This window comes from Neophocaena asiaeorientalis, unplaced genomic scaffold (genome assembly GCF_003031525.2).
Source record: "Neophocaena asiaeorientalis asiaeorientalis breed wild unplaced genomic scaffold, Neophocaena_asiaeorientalis_V1.1 scaffold106, whole genome shotgun sequence".
Taxonomy (NCBI): domain Eukaryota; kingdom Metazoa; phylum Chordata; class Mammalia; order Artiodactyla; family Phocoenidae; genus Neophocaena; species Neophocaena asiaeorientalis.
Window position 1 is genome coordinate 1,656,987 of NW_020172597.1, and position 6,032 is coordinate 1,663,018.

The 6,032-nt window shown below is 37.2% G+C and overlaps 1 non-coding gene across 1 annotated transcript; it reads left to right on the forward strand.

Moving 5' to 3' along the window:
• The first annotated feature begins 5,170 nt into the window (after positions 1-5,170).
• Positions 5,171-5,276, forward strand: LOC112395598 (U6 spliceosomal RNA). The gene has a single exon (XR_003002406.1). It is a non-coding gene; the product is annotated as a U6 spliceosomal RNA (small nuclear RNA).
• Positions 5,277-6,032: the final 756 nt, after the last annotated feature.

Consider the following 6,032-nt stretch of genomic DNA (forward strand, 5'->3'; position numbering starts at 1 on the left):
AGAGGTGGGATTTTTAGAGTTTATTCTTTATGTTTCTTCTCACCATCTTCATATTTTCCAAACCTTTATCTTTTTGTTCTGCTTTTTGTCTTATTTCTTTGACTTGCTCTTCCACCCATTATTACTTGAACTATCATTTTATTTCAATGAGATCTTTATAGTATCTTGTCCTTGTTTTAGAGATGCAATACCTTCTCATTGCTCTCTGAGAATATTTATTAGAACTGGGTTGGTGGCAGTTTGGGAAGTTTTCTTCTGTTTGCTATATTATCTCTGCTTCTCCCAGATTGCTTTATTCAGTTTTGCTTTTTTACCTTGGTTTCTCTCTTTCAGGATGAAGGCTTTCCTCATTTGTCTGGTGACATTTGATTGTCTGTGTTTTAAAACTGACTGAAAATTCAGAGACCTGGCAAGATTCATGCACAACAGGCTTATATTAAGGTGATGAGGAAGGAAGTTAGCCATTGCATTGGTGGATTCCCCGAATCAGTGCATGGAGGTCTTTTCTCCAGGGCAATTCAGTTTCTCCAGAGAAAATACTGCTTCTTTCCTACCTTGTTGGGGATTAAGCTGGTCTGCACACTAAGCAGAGAGAGGTAAGGCTGATGGTAGAATTATTTCACCTGTAGACCATCAGTTAATTTTGCTGAACCTCAGTTCCAAATTTCTTGGGTTTAATTTCTCCAAATAGTCTTTGGAGACTTCTGTGTACTGGCATTATGTACACAGAAGTGGGAAATAGGGCTTGGGGAGAGGATTCAATGATTTATTCCACATTGAATCCTCAACAAATCCTCCAGTTTGTAATTCCACCCCTCACCCCTAGCCTGCTCAGTAACCAGTGCCTCTTCATCCTGGGTCATCCAGAATTCCATAGGATGGGTCAGCTCACTTCTCATTCACATCCCACTCTGCACACACTGGATACTGAGGCCTTTTGTATTATGTAGATAGTGACTAGAAAATAAGTACTTTTGGGGCTTCCCTGGTGGCGCAGTGGTTGAGAGTCCACCTGCCTATGCAGGGGACACGAGTTCAAGTCCCTGGCTGGGGAGCTGGGATCCCACATGCCTCACAGCCAAAAAACATAAAACAGAAACAATATTGTAACAAATTCAATAGTTAAAATAATTTTAGTGTTAGATATTGCTAAGTGATCAGGGAAAGGGCAAAGACCGTAGAAAGCACAGCTAACACTGACATCACTGGCCCACGTGGCTAGCCCAGGATACCAGAGAAAGGAAAACTATAGGGTGGAATCTGCTCAAAGGTCACAGAAAAATGCATACCTAGATGTTTTAAAGTAAATTTGTCATCTTTTCTTTTTAACCTTTAACACATAAAAGTTAATTATACAGATCATTTAACTTCCTAACAAAAATATACTCTGTTAAATATTTTATTTTCAAGATGTGGGAATATGCTTATTCCAATAGCCTGCTGCAATGAATTCCCAGGGAACCCCCAAATTCTGGATCATATGGCTTTGGTTTCGTTCTTCTTATATCATTTCATAACACAATGATTTAAAAGTTATATCTTCAAATGGGATCATGGATCAAAACAGGAAAGCTGGGGCACTAGTTTGAAATTAGTGAAATATTCCAGCCAGATAATGAGGAAAATTCAGAACTCCAAAGCATCAAGGGTTGTGGTAACTTTGTTCTAACCGCTGAAGTTCCCCACGAAGATTTGAGGATTATCAAGACGTTACCACAATGCAGTAGCAATTGGGGGGAAGTGAACGATGGCTTAAAGCTATTTCAAACTTGAGTTTTATTGTTGTGAACTGCAACTGAGCCTAAAGTTTAGCATCTCTGTTTCAGGAAAACCTGGAGCAATAGCGGTGTGAAACCATCACTCTTGAAGTGACATTTTAAATCCAACGTACAACATATTAAGAAAGCTAAATTTAAAATTAGTGACAATACCAATCACCAAATGCTGATGAGGATTTCTCATACATTGCTAGTGCGAATATAAAATGTCACAGCCATCCTGGGAAATAGTTTGACAACCTCTTAAAGCACTAAACATACACTTACCATTTGACCGAGCAATCACACTCCTGGGCATTTAGCTCAGAGTAATGAGACTCATGTCCACATAAAAACCTGTACTTGATTGTTCACAGCAGGTTTTTTGGAAAAGCCAAAGACTGGACACCACCAAAATGTCCTACAATCAGCTAATGGTTAAACAAACATCTCCACCATGGAATACTACTCAGCAATCCCCAAGAAAGGGACTGTCAACACACACAACAACCTGGATGGATCTTGAGAGCATTATGTTGAGTGAGAAGAAAAGCCAGTCACAAAAGGTCACATACTGTATGATTCCATTTATACATAATTCTCAAATCACAAAATTACAGAGGAAGACAGATTAGTGGTTGCTAGGGCTTGGGGAGGGGGAGAGGTGTAGGCAGAACTGTGGATAGGACAAGAAAAGGAGAGCACAGAGGATCTTTGTGGTGATGGAACAGTTCTGTATCATGATTGCAGCTGTGGTTATATGAATAATACACGTGATAAAATTGTATAGAACTAAATATACACACATAAGTGAGGCCATGTAAAACTGGTAAACTCTCAATAAGGTCTGTGGATTGTAACAATGGTTTTGTTACAATGGTTTTCTGGTCTTGATATTGAACTGTATATAGTTACATATGACCATGTCTTTGAAAGAACCTGGATGAGGGGTACAGGGGATCTCTATATGTTAGTTTTGCAATTTCCTATGAATCTATTGTTTATTTTTATATTTATTGTAGTGTAGTTGACTTACAATGCTATGCCAATCTCTGCTGTACAGCAAAGTGACTCAGTTATACACATATATACATTCTTTTCCATTATGGTTTATCCCAGGAGATTGGATATAGTTTCCTGTGCTATACAGTAGGACTTTGTTGTTTATTTGTTGTTTACCCATTCTAAATAGTTTGCGTCTACCTACCCCAAACTCCCAGTCCATCCCTCTCCTTCCACAAAGCTTTTTTTTTTTTTTTTTTTTTTCTTTACTAACCACTGGACCACCAGGGAATTCCCTAAATCTATAACTATTTCAACTAATCCTCACTGAGTTAGAGAAAACAGAAGGTCTGTAGTGGTCCACATTAAGCAAGAGCCCACCAATACATGGCACAGTCACCAGTCAAACATGCTACAAAAAGAAGGATTAGGAGAGAGAGGAGTAACTGAGGGAGGAGGCAGAAAAGAGGAAGGTAGAGGAAAAGACAAAAATGATGGTAAAATGTTAAATATCCTGACAAAGTAAGCAAAAGTCAGACAAAGACTTCAACATGGAAAAAGTATAACTCAAAAAAATAAAAGCATATTTCCCATCAGTGGTGAGTGTTACAGATCTTAATTAGAGTAAGAATCAATAAAATAAGAGCTCAAAGATGAGACAAAATAGCAGATTTGGATAAAAAGAGAAAATGAGGAGCTGGGGGGAAGAAAATCAAGAACCAAAACAACAACATATGAAATCTAACAAATAAATTAGAAAGAAGAGGGAATGGGGCTTAAAATTTAATTAATGACATGAAGAAAAAAATCATCCCAGGACAATAAGAGAAGAAAAACAAAAAGTTTAGAGCAAAAATGCACCAAAAGAAGAACGATTTTGTCCATGACATAAAGAACCCAACACAGGTAAGATAGAGCTGACTCAGAGATATAATACAGAAAAAAATCCCTGAAATAAAATAACTAAATTTTCAGATTGAAATTGCATATCATATACTAGGCGGAAAAACCGTTACAGAATATGCAAACAGAGACACAATCTAGTTAAATTATTGAACTTCAAAGGTGAATAAGTAACTTTTCAGGAATTCAGAGAGATAAAACAAGTCACCTCCAACTGCTCATAGCAACTTCAATGCCAAAAATAATTGGAGAAGTAGCTAAAAAAGAAAAATCTGAGGGAAAGAATGTAAGCATAAGAATATTATACCCAGCCAAATTATCATTCAACTATAAAGGCAATCAGCTGACATTCTCTAACATGAGGAAACTCTGGGAGTATAGTACCTCTGAATCCTTCCTGAAAAAAATACTCTGTTGAAATTCAAGAACACAAGAAGGAATCAAAATACAGAGTATGGAGATGGTAACTTTGAAAAAGCCCCATGGTGAACACCAAATTCACATAAATATTGAACAATAACGTAAATGGTCCATAATATCTACTTTATAAATCTGGACAAAGAAAAAATAGTAAAACAATTAAAATCAAGGGGTGAGGGAAGAGGTTGAGAGAAAGTGTGAGGTGCTGATTACCTTATCTAAAATGTGATAAGACTTCTGTCCACAAAATTTTAAAAACAGGATTAGGTAAGTAAGATCTACATAATGGCTCCCATCTTTTAAAGATTTCCGTATATTTCTTAATCTAAAAGGCACTTTAGGGCTTCCCTGGTGGCGCAGTGGTTGAGAGTACGCCTGCCGATGCAAGGGACATGGGTTTGTGCCCCGGTTCGGGAGGATCCCGCGTGCCGCGGAGCGGCTGGGCCCGTGTGCCACGGCCGCTGAGCCTGCGCGTCTGGAGTCTGTGCTCCGCGACAGGAGAGGCCACAGCAGTGAGAGGCCCGCGTAACGCAAAAAAATAAATAAATAAAAAATAAAAGGCACTTTAGTAACTTGTATATCTCAGAGTAAGGAAATATTTATCTGAAGCTTAGCATGTCTTCAGTTTCCCTTCCGATTTTTTTTCTGTTGAATTAAAATAAAATTAATTTTAATTTTTTATTTTATAATAATATGTACAATATAATCCCATTTCTATAAAATTATTTCTATCAACCCATTTTTTCTGTCTCTCATATGCAGAGAGAGATAGTTGGAATAGTATCTAAAGTATCAACACTACTTATTTCTGGCTAGTAGGATTTGGGATGATTAGTTGCTCTTTTTAAAAAAAAAACTTTTCTATAGTGCTTCAACTTTTAAATGAGGGTATATTTCTTTTATGAAATGACAAAGTTACTTAAAATAATAATAAATTCACACAAGTACATTTTAAATAATAATTGACAGATTTTTTTTGCAACTTCACAAAAGAGGAAAGAGACCCTCTGGTGAAAAAGCACAATCTATCAAGCAAATTTAAAAAGTGTCTAAAGCCTCCTTCAAGGTCAGTTTTAAAATCACCTTGGGTGCTTGCTCCGGCAGCACATATGCTGAAACTGGAACAATACAGAGAAAATTAGCATGGCCCCTGTGCAAGATGACACACAAATTCATGCAGCGTTCCATACTTTTGATGCAGTTGCTGTGGAAGACAGTATGGTAGTTTCTCAAAAAAAAAAAAAATAGAATTACCTTATGATCCAGCAATTCCACTTCTGAGTACATAAACAAAAGAATTCAAAGCAAAGTCTCGAAGAGATAGTTGTACATCTTTGTCTATAACAGCATTATTCACAATAGACAAAGGTGGAAGAAACCCAAGTGTCCACTGATGGATGAATGGATAAACACAATGTGGTATATACATATGATGGAATGTTATTCAGACTTAAAAGGGAGCTCAGTAAAAAGGAAGGAAATCTTTTCACATGCTATGACATGGATGAACCTTGAAGACATGCTAAGTGAAATAAGCCAGTTTCAAAAGGACGAATAATGCATGATTTCACTCATATGAGGTACCTGGAGTAGTCAAATTCATAGACACAGAAAGCAGAATGGTGGTTATCAGGGGCTGGGAGGACAGGGGGATTGAGATTTATTGTTTAATTGGGTATAGATTTTCCGTTAGGGAAGATGAAAAATTTTGGCAGACGCAGGATGGTGATGGTTGCACAACAGTGTGAATGTACTTAATGCCATGAAATGTACACTTAAAAGAAAGCTAAAATGGTAAATTTTATGTTATGTATATCACATTTTTGTTAAGATCACCCTGCAAGGAAAAGCCCATGTAATTGGGGAGGTGGAGAGAAGATGAGGGACTGTAGATATGACTGAAGGTTTTGTGTCAAAAGAGGCAGCCAAGCTAGAAAAAATGCCCTTATA